Raw genomic sequence first — 11,867 nt, forward strand, 5'->3', positions numbered from 1 at the left:
TTTTCCTGGGCGTTTGATCATAGACAATGTCTTGCTAACTTATGAAAGTTTTAATGAGATAAAGAACAAGAGAGATGGCCATAATGGTTGGTGTGCGGTGAAGATGGACATGCACAAGGCATATGACCGAGTTGAAAGGCCGTTTCTGGAAGGTATTCTGCTGAAATTGGGATTTCATGAAGAGTGGGTTAAACTGGTCATGCAATGTGTTAGTACAGTAGAATATCGTGTATGTTTTAACATAGAAGAAACATAAACTTTTAAACCGTCTAGAGACTTGAGACAAGGCGATCCATTGTTGCCTCATTTATTTTTGTTATCTACCGAAGGATTGACTACTTTGCTGAATAAAGCTAAGGAAGAAGGGAAACTTGAGGTAGTGAAGGTGTGCAAGGAAGCACCGACCATCGCTAATCTATTATTTGTAGATGATTCATTAATCCCGATGAAGGCCAATACTGAGAATGCTGGGTGTGACGCCCAGATAATTATTCTACAGTAATCCCTCGTTAATGATGCCACATCACCGCAGTTACTGTTGGTAATCCCGCGTTAGTTCAAAAACCAATTCAAATTCAAAATTAAATAAAAGGCAAACATCAAAATTTTCAAACTTTAAAACTAAAATGTTCGGGTTGTTCCCAATGATGCAGAAGTAACTATGGTGGAGGAACCACACTTTTATAAAATGTTTAAATACTCTTAGGTGATTAAAACGGTAGCAGGAATAAATGTTTAAATTGATTTATAATTAATAAAATGTTAAAATATTTCATCTAGGGGTTTAAACTTTGGTAACAGAGGTATAATTAGTAATACTGATTTTGATACAGCTTTTATGTTTTTATAAAACTCAGATAAGATGGGACTATAAATAAAACAGTAAAGACAAAAATAAATGAAAAGAAAAGACTAAACATGATTAAAACAAAAGCAAAACAAAGTAAAAGGACCCCCCATAGCTGGGCCTTGGCCCAGCAGGCTACTGGGCTGCCAGTCCGGCCCAACCGCGCCCGCTACTACTCCTCGTTGGGCGCTAGAAACCCTAGCCCCTCTCCCCCACTACCCCGACCCCCACTCTTTCTCGCTCGCTCCCCCACTCCCCTCCCCCCGATTACTAGATCGGGGCAAACCACCCCCTCCCCCTGTTGCTCCACTCCCTCCTGACTCGTTCCACTCCTCCTCTGGCCTCCTCGATCCGGATCGGATCAGGGGTGTGCGCCGCCGCCGCCCGGAACCCTCGTCGAGGCCGCCCCGCCACCGGCTGTTGTCGGTGCCGCCTCCCCGTCGCTCATCCTCGCCCCCTCTTCGCCGAACGCCGTCCACACACGTCGTCGTCAGCACCACGTCGCCGAACCACTTCGCCGGAACGCCTCCGTCGCTCGTCCCCGACCTCTTCCCCACCGGACCACGTCGAGCCTCGCCGCACCGCACCTCTTCAAACTCCGGTGAGGGCATCGCCCTCCCCCCTTCCCTGCCTCCGCTCCGTGCCCGCCACGTCGTTCCCCATGTAGCTCCCGGCGCGCTCCTCGTTTGTGCCCGCTCCTGGCCGCGCCGAAGCGTGCGCGCACTGCACCCCGCGCTGTCCGCACCATCGCGCACGCCCCAGCGCCCCTGAACGCGCCCACGGTCGCCCCCCCCCCCCGCTACCCGTATCCCTCACTCATCCTGCACGCCGCAACCTCGCCCCGCCCGCGTTCGCGCTGCTGCTGCCTCCCTCCTACGCCGGCGCTCTGCTCCTGCGCCGCGCCGGACGACCCGCGCTCAGCCGCTGCTGCTCACCCCAGGTGCCGCCCCACCTCTGCCCCGCTGCTTGAGGCCGCGGCCACCTCTTCCCCTGCACTCGCCCGCGCCGCCCCTGCCCTGCGGCCCCGCCGTCGCCGTTGTTGCTTCGCCGCGCCGGCCGCCCCTTCTCGCGCCGCCTATTGTCGCCTCCTGCTGGCCGCCGCTCGTCGGCGCTGGCGCCTGCTGCCGTGGCCGGCGCTTCCCCTGCTGGCCTGGGCGCACGTCCGTTCGGGTGCGGCCCCGAACGCCAGCGCCCGTTTGGGCATCGTGTGCATCCGCCGCCCGGCGCCCGCACCCGTTAGCCCGTTTGGCCCCCGGGCCATTGACATGTGGGGCACGCCCCTATTAAACATTTTAAAAAATAAATAAAACTAAAGATATATTAATTAATTAATTAATTAAAAGATTAATTAACTTAATTAATTATATTTAATTAACCTAATCATTTAACAAAACTAATTAACTTTGTTTAATTAAATTGTTAACAAATAGCCAATGACAGTGGGACCCTCCAGTCAGCTTGACTAAGTCAATTGACTGGTTGACTGATGACATCACGCTGACCTCATGCTGACATCATAATGGCATTTTCTAAATCAAATTAATTCTGTTAATTCTAAAAATGCTTAAAAACTTTAGAAAATCATATAAAATAAACCGTAGCTCAGACGAAAACACTCTGTACATGAAAGTTGCTCAGAACGACGAGACGAACCCGGATACGCAGCCCGTTCGTCCGCCACGCATCCCTAACCTATCGAACTTACAACTTTCCCCCCTCCGGCTCCTCTGCCCGAAAACGCAAAACACCGGGGATATTTTCCTGGATGTTTTCCCCCTTCACCGGTATCATCTCGTACCGCGTTAGGTCACCTCTAGCACCGTGTATTGTCTTGTTATGATTTGTGATAGTTTGATTGCTTTATTATTTATTGTATTCCCCCTCCGTTACTCCTTTCCGGTAGACCCCGAGACTGCCGGCGACCCCAGTTCGACTACGGTGTCAACGACCCCTCTCTCTTGCCAGAGCAACCAGGCAAGCCCCCCCTTGATCACCAGATATCGCCTATTCTTCTCCACTGCTTGCATTAGAGTAGTGTAGCATGTTACTGCTTTCGGTTAATCCTATTCTACTGCATAGCCTGTCATTGTTGCTACAGTTGTTACCCTTACCTGCTATCCTACTACTTAGTATAGGATGCTAGTGTTCCATCAGTGGCCCTACACCCTTGTCCGTCTGCCATGCTATACTACTGGGCAGTGATCACTTCGGGAGGTGATCACGGGCATATGTTATACACTTTATACTGTTACATTACTTATGATATTGTACGGAGATGGGGGCTGAAGGGGCAGGTGGCTCCATCCCGGTAGAGGTGGGCCTGGGTTCCCGACGGCCCCCGACTGCTACTTTGTGGCGAAGCGACAGGGCAGGTTGAGACCACCTAGGAGAGAGGTGGGCCTGGCCCTGGTCGGCGTTCGCGGATACTTAACACGCTTAACGAGATCTTGGTATTTGATCTGAGTCTGGCTAGTGGCCTATACGCACTAACCATCTACGCGGGGACAGTTATGGGCACTCGATGTCGTGGTATCAGCCAAAGCCTTCGTGACGTCAGCGACTGAGCGGTGCGCGCCGGGTTGGACCGCGTAACGCAACCTCCTTTGTAATGGAGGTTGCTAGGTCTACTCACCAGCCGTGTACGCAACGTGCAAGTGTGCAATGGGGCCAGACCCCTGCGCCATAGGATTTAGACCAGCGTGCTGACCTCTCTGTTGTGCCTAGGTAGGGCTGCGACGTGTTGATCTTCCGAGGCCAGGCATGACCCAGGAAAGTGTGTCCGGCCAAATGGGATCGAGCGTGTTGGGTTATGTGGTGCACCCCTGCAGGGAAGTTAATCTATTCGAATAGCCGTGATCTTCGGTAACAGGACGACTTGGAGTTGTACCTTGACCTTATGACAACTAGAACCGGATACTTAATAAAACACACCCTTCCAAGTGCCATATACAACCGGTGGTCGCTCTCTCACAGGGCGGCGAGGGGAGGATCATCGGTTAGGATTATGCTATGCGATGCTACTTGGTGAACTTACCATCTACTCTCTTCTCCCGCTGCAAGATGGAGGTTACCAGAAGCGTAGTCTTCAAAAGGACTTGCTATCCCCCTCTTATTCCGGCATTCTGCAGTTCAGTCCACATATGATACCCTTATTCCTTTTGATACCAATGCATACATATGTAGTGTAGCTCCTTGCTTGTGAGTACTTTGGATGAGTACTCACGGTTGCTTTGCTCCCCCTTTTCCCCCCTTCCTATACTCGGTTGCTGCGACCAGACGATGGAGCCCAGGAGCCAGACGCCACCATCGACGATGACTACTACTACTCGGGGGGTGCCTACTACTACGTGCAGCCCGCTGACGACGACCAGGAGTAGTTTAGGAGGATCCCAGGCAGGAGGCCTGCGCCTCTTTCGATCTGTATCCCAGTTTGTGCTAACCTTCTTAAGGCAAACTTGTTTAACTTATGTTTGTACTCAGATATTGTTGCTTCCGCTGACTCGTCTATGATCGAGCTCTTGTATTCGAGCCCTCGAGGCCCCTGGCCTGTAATATGATGCTTGTATGACTTATTTTATTTATAGAGTTGTGTTGTGATATCTTCCCGTGAGTCCCTGATCTTGATCGTACACGTTTGCGTGTATGATTAGTGTACGATTGAATCGGGGGCGTCACAAGTTGGTATCAGAGCCGACTACCTGTAGGAATCCCCCTTCCACACTCCTTGGCCGAAGTCGAGTCTAGACATTGCAAAAACTTTTACTAACATGGCTATGTGTCTTACGGGCCCACGTCGCCATTTGGGTGGTATTAGGATCTTTTATTCCTTGACCATACTCTGGGACTCTCATCTCTCTTCTATTCAGGTTAAATGCATTTTGATAAATCTAACATTAGGATCTCGTGATCATTTTCACCTGGAGAGCCCCTCCACTCCAGATGATGGCTTGATTCATTAGAAGACCCCAAAGTTTCTCTCTGATGTTATCTCGAGAACTTGTGTTCATCGCGTTTGCAATTCCCCTTCCACCATCAACCCTTACGGATAACTACATGCACATGCCATTCTTACACTCATCCCCAGTTGGTCTTGTTATTACAAGATACCCCGAAATACTCGTCGTTGTTTCGATAATCCTTTGAGCTTACTGCCTTGCTATTCTTTGTCACCTGAATACCCCTACGGATAATTCTCGCACTTATCGAGTATCCGCTCATCCCCCAGTTGTTCATGTGTTTCACAATGGTCATCGAAATACTATTCGATCCTCCAAAAATCCTTAGTAGCTTATTGCTCTGCAATACTTGTCTGCTTGCATGATGGATGCTTTCCATATGTCTGGCAATATTCGTTAGTATCCTTAGGCACCGTCATTTTGATCCCTTTGATTCAACATGAGTGCGAATGCACGCAATCATCAGTTGATCCTTTTAAATTATATTTCCGGCTCAGACGTCATTTTAAACATGAGCTGGTTCTCAACAAATCCAATTGCCATCGATTGTACCCCTAAGGCTATTCAACTTATCCATCCCTAATCAGAACATTGCTTCTGATCCCTTGATTTGAAAATCAAAATTCCTTTGCATTTGAGCTCTGGATTAGTCAGTTGTTTCCATAATCCAATGCATTTGCATTGTTACTTCCTCTGGTGGTGTGCCGATGCTCACATCAGCTCTGTTATGGACCGGCGGATCCTTTAATGGATTTTATCCAACAGCGTCCTTCATATTCAATAACCTTGTGAGCCTTCCCTCGGATACATAATGCCTTTGGTAAATTGTATCATCTACTTTCTCAACCTTGCTCTACTTTCGAGCTTGTGATATTTACTCTTGAAACTTGTGGTATATGTTTCTAAGAAGCCCCTATGGGTTGACCATATGCCTTCTCTAAACCGTGTGAACTCAAAAGTTTTCACGAGTCATACACTTCTGGTATTTTGCCAGATAAAATTTCAACACTACAACTTCTTCGAAAGTGAGAAGTGAATGAAAGGTTATGCATTGGAGAAGTGGGAGTCGACCTTGAACTTTGTGTTCATGCCCATGGACACGATGTAGATCTTATCATTAAAGTTTCTCTTAAATTAATTATCCCTTTGGTATAAGTTCATCTTATATCTGGGATCTGGCCTTTTGCAATCGTGGTTCCGACCATGTTCTCCTTTAAATACCATTTCGCGTGCAAGTTTAAGCGCTTGTCTTCTGTAGAGCAATACCCCAGTCCAACCTCTACTTTGATCTGTCATCGAGTATTACCCCCTCTGGTATCTCGAGATTATCACGGAACTACATAACTTCTTATGAGTTCTTCTTCCAGTATTATTTGACTTTCACTGCATCATCATTTGACTAGATGTCATCGCCGACCGATTACATCTTCATGAAATCTCTCGACAAATGTGTCGTGGTCATCATCAACATCCTGAGCTCTTCCAAGATATATATCGAATTCTTGATGAGAAATACCATCCTCACCCCTCATTGGTTTGTGTTATCACCGACCACTTTATTGCCTTCCGTTCACCACAAACTTATTCGTGTTTGGTGTTATACCTTGAGATCCTTGCTATCCAGCATTTGTTCTTCTTTACCTTGGAATATTACCACCTTTTTATGTCAAGAATGTCGTGATAATTTTACCACCTCTTGAGAATTCTTGATATAGTAATATCTCTCGCCTTTTGCGTGCATTTCTTGGTCGTCGTGTTGTTTCTAACCGGAATACCGACAAATGGTCTATGATGTGTAAATTATAAACTTCTAGCAACCCTATTGCTTTGAAGTTATTGGTCTATAGTTTCATTCTAATTCTATTGTTTATTGAATCACCATTCTAGTATTGATCATGCTACCTAAGCCCATATTTCGGTGCACCTTTCAACCAATGTTTAAATTGTGTCTGTTTCCCTCGAGCATACATCATTATGTCATTTGATCTGAAAAATGTTATCTCCTTGTTCACATGATTGTGGAAATCCATCTTTTTGGAATTCTTGATGAATGGTCGCTGAGTCTATCAGCCACCCCCTCCCTCATCCTCTCCTTGGTTTAATGATGATGAACCCTTGTCTCGGAACTCACTTCCATAGTCATTTCCCGAGAATCTTACATTGTCACCTCGTCAGTTGGTGTTGCACCTTTTCTTCTCAAGCATCCTGAGCCTGAGGTATCCTGACGCCAATCGAATCTGAATCTCGGTCAGATATGATGGTTGGAACATTTTTCCAAGAGTTATAACACTGGACTTTTATGACCCGATAAGGTGATGGCATGCCCAGCACACCTGGCCGGATGACCTGCTGTTATAGTTTCCATTTTAGTAAGGTTATCCATTCTTCCATGAGGAAATTGTAAGACTTATTCTATAAGTTGTTCCTGATGGATCCTTTGTGTATCCATAGCCTGATCTTTACCTGATGACCATGTCAAGGCTATCTCGAAGCATGTCTGTGGTACTCTAAATTTCAACAAGAACATTTGAAGCCAATGCTAAATGTTTCTTGCTAAATTATCTAAACACCTTTGTATGGGTAGTGTCATGAAATTTCTCTCCCCTTACCTAAAGGGTTTTCTACATGATATCCTGCCACGGATACCATGCTCTGCTTGTCCTTGGGAAGGATATATCCCTGAATTATATGACTAAAACACATTTTTCCTTTCCATCGCCTGATTAATCTGATAATCATATGTCCTTTCCATTGTTTGGTTAACCTTTCTTGAGGTCTATAATCTAAGCAGTATTATTCTACTGCTTATGTAAACACCTCAGTGTACAACTCTGTTAGTAAGACCCTGTTACCATTGTTGATGACATTTCGTAACCACCGATGGACGAGAACTTTGCCTATTGGTCCGCCTCGTTCAACGAGTAGGAAAATGGTTCTCTTCGTCCCTCGCCCTTGGTATCGATGTTGTTGCTGACATAATCGACAGGCTACCCTCTGACATGCCTTTCTTGCATGATCACGCAAGACGTCTCCGTCCTTCCTACTTTTAACCCACATGGTGGGCCCATAACCCACAGTTTCATAGGATCGAAACCTGACTCTCCTGTACACCCTGTTGCCAAAGTTATTCCTTGAGCCTGGCTACGTATGTAATTGACGGGTCACCTTCCTAGTGATCTACTCTAGTATCAGACGCAATACTTATTCTCATGCCCTGAAACCTTTTCACCTTCTAATTGGGCATCGAACGATTGCCTATCCGTATGTAAAGATTTATATATGGGAAGTCATATTCAGGGTTCCGGAAAATGTTCAAGTTTTGGGGGTATTGTACCGGGAAGGTTCTGGAGTGGGGCCCACATGGATGTGGGTATTGGGGAAAGGCCCCACTACCCCTAGTCTAGGCGCACCAAGACCCCTAAAAGTAATATGATCATATCCCAAAGAGATAATATCAAGATCCCTAAAAAAGGGGATAACGGTCGGTGGGGAAGCAAAAGAGGGATTTCCTCCCCCCCTTGGCCAATGACCCTAGGGGCTTGAAGGGAAAGCCACCATCCCCTCTATGCCTATATAAAGGTGGGAAGGCATTGGGGCAGCAACCCTTCCACCCTTGCCCGTCTCCCTCCCGTTACACCACCTCTACCTCGCGCAGACACTTGGCGTAACCCTGCTGCAGTTCCGCTGCTGCCACAACCTCCACGCCATCGTGTTGGTTCAGATCTCATCTACCTCCTCTCCCTAGCTTGTTGGATCAAGAAGGAGAGGACGTCACCGAGCCGCATGTGTGCTAAACTCAGAGGTGCTGTCTGTTCGGCGCTAGATCGGTTGGATCGCGAAGAGTACAACCACATCAACCGCATTATATAAGCTTCCGCTTTCGGTTTACAAGGGTATGTAGACACACTCCACTATCGTTGACATGCATCTCCTACATTAGATCTTGGGTGTTTGTAGAATTTTTTTGATTTTCATGCTTCGTTCCCCATCAGTGGTATCAGAGCTAGGTCTATGCGTAGATGTGTATGCACAAGTAGAACACAAAGAAGTTGTGGGCGTTAATGTTCAAATTGCTTACTTCCTTTGTCTTATTTGGATTCACCGGTATTGTGGGATGAAGCGGCTCGGGCCAACCTTACTTGTCCTCACACAAGAGACCGGTTCCACTGACTAGCATGCAACTTGTATTGCATAAAAGTGGCTTTGCGGGTATATATTTCTCCCACCTTAGTTGAATATGATTTCACAACGACAGTCCTTCTAGAATGTTAAAAGGCAACTTGTATATCACTATTGTGGTTTTGCGTAGATAAGAACGGTTCTTATAGTTTTCCCTAGCAACCACGTAAAAATTGCAAGAACAAAGTAGAGGACGTCTAACTTGTTATTGCAGGGCATATTGTGATATGGTATGGCCAAAACGTGATGTGATATATGTTGGTGTATGAGATGATCATGTTTTGTAATAGGTTCATGACTTGCATGTCGATGAGTACGGCAACCGGCAGGTGAGGGAGTCCTGGATTAAGGGGTCCTCGGGCGTCCGGACTATGTAACATGGGCCAGACTAATGGGCTATGAAGATACAAGACAGAAGACTTCCTCCCGTGTCCGGATGGGACTCTCCTCTGCGTGGATGGAAAGCTTGGCGTTCGGATATGTAGATTCCTTCCTTTGTAAACCGACTATGTACAACCCTAGGCCCCTCCAGTGTCTATATAAACCGGAGGGTTTAGTCCGTAGAGGGGAACACAATCATACAGGCTAGACATCTAGGGTTTAGCCATTACGATCTCGTGGTAGATCAACTCTTGTAATCCTCATATTAATCAAGATCAATCAAGCAGGAAGTAGGGTACTACCTCCATAAAGAGGGCCCGAACCTGGTAAACATTGTGTCCCCTGTCTCCTGTTACCATCGACCCTAGACGCACAGTTCGGGACCCCCTACCCGAGATCCACCGGTTTTGACACCGACATTGGTGCTTTCATTGAGAGTTCCGCTACGTCGTCACCAGAAGGTTCGATGGCTCCATCAATCATCTACAACAATGCTGCCCTGGGGGAGGTTTTCCTCCCCGGTCAGATCTTTGTGTTCGGCGGCTTCGCACTACGAGCCAACTCGCTTGGCCATCTAGAGCAGATCGACAGCTACGCCCGAGGTCACCAGGTTAGTTTTGGAAATTTGGACTATCACTATAAAAAAAGACATATCGGTGACATTTTGGGCCGAACAAAAAAAATCTGTCATACTTATGACACTTCTATGACAATAATTGTGACAAAACCCGGTATCATCATAGATGTGGTGGGGTCCTACTTCAATGAAAAATCATGACAAAAAATGGGCTTTTCGTCCTGGGCGGGCCGGAGATGCAGCTGCATGAATTTTTTTGGGCTGTCCATGACGGAAAGAACCTCGTAGAAGCGAGGGCGAGGAAAATATCGGGGAGTTCCCAATTACGGTGGGTGGTCGGGGGCCAAGCGATGCGCGTTTCTCTCGTATGTACGCGCGTGTGTGCGAGGCGTTGCGCTCTAACTGAACCCGAGCGATTGCATTGTAGGCTACGCGTTACTGAATCCGAGCGATCGATCGATGGCTGTTAACTGAACTCGATCGAGCGATTCCTTCGCTACTGCTGCTAATTGAAGCCGATTGATGCTGCCTCTGGATGAACAGTGAGCGTTGTTGGGGGGTCTGGATGAACAGTTCTCGGTGGGGGTTGGATGAACAGGAACTTGTGGTAGTAGAGGTCGTTGCCACTGGATGAACATAACCCCAATCGATCAAGCCGGTGGATGAACAGGACCCCGTGGAGGGCTGGATGAACAGGACCCCGTGGAGGGCTGGTTGAACAGGAGCCGATGGAGGGCTGGTTGAACAGTAGCCGGTGGAGAGCTGGATGAATAGTAGCCCATGGAGGGGTGGTTGAACAGGACCCCTGTGGAGAGGGCTGGTTGAATATTAGCCGGTGGAGGAGCGCGCGGTGGAGGCTGGATGAACAGGAACCCGTGGATGAACAATCACAGGTGGAGGCTGGAGGAGGTCGACGGTAGATGAACAGTAGCCCGTGGAGGCTGGAGGAGGTCGACGGTGGAGATGAACAGTATCCCGTGGAGTCCCGTTTTGCTGTACGCCACACCCCTCCCGATGAACAGGACCCCCGTTTCGACCGTAGCGCTCCAACACAAGTCCGTTTACTCCATTTTGCGGTACGCCACACCCCTCCCGGTCAACAGGACCCTGTTTCGACCGTAGGAGCTCCAACAGAAGTCCGTTTCCTCCGTTTTGCGGTACGCCAGACCCCTCCCGATGAACAAGATCCCGTTTTGATCATGGCCGGTTGAACACAAGGCTGTTTCCTCTGTTCTGCGGTACGTCAGGCATTGTTTCCATCGGCTGCTTCGTCCAAGCCGGTTGGCTCCCGATGAAAACGACGACGCATTCCATTCTGAGCCAGCCGGTTGGCTCCCCATGAACACGACGATGACGCAGTTTCTTCGTTCTGACCCAGCCATGTACACGAGCCCTGGTCGTACGTACGCGCGTGTAGGCGTTCGAGACCCCGCCCGTATGGACATACGTGGCTGTATTTACTTTCTTGCACCTAGCCGTTGTACGTACGTGTACATGCTACGTGCGCGCCTCTACTACGACACGTGCCCTTTCTTGCACGGCCACGATTCATCATTGCAGCTTGCAGACAAACTAATCGACTAGTATGTACGTACACGTTCGCGACCAGAATGACAACGCTACGTACGCTTCGACCAGGTGGGTCCCGACTGTCAGACACTTACTTGCGTGCGAAGATGTAGCTGGTGGGTCCCAGTAGTCGGGGGGTGAATCATTTTTTTGCCTGTAATATGGACGCATTTCCTTGTATGCAAAGATGTAGCTGGTGGGTCCCAATAGTCAGGGGGAAACATTTTTTTTCACGAAATACGATGGCCCGTCCGGTGGGTCCCTGATGTCAGGTGGAGGAATCATTATTTTCCGCATAATAAGGAGGCACTTCCTTGCTGCAGCCGTGGACCCAGCCGTCAGCCTCTCCACGTACAGT

The sequence above is a fragment of the Triticum aestivum genome, chromosome 6A (assembly GCF_018294505.1).
Source record: "Triticum aestivum cultivar Chinese Spring chromosome 6A, IWGSC CS RefSeq v2.1, whole genome shotgun sequence".
Classification (NCBI taxonomy): domain Eukaryota; kingdom Viridiplantae; phylum Streptophyta; class Magnoliopsida; order Poales; family Poaceae; genus Triticum; species Triticum aestivum.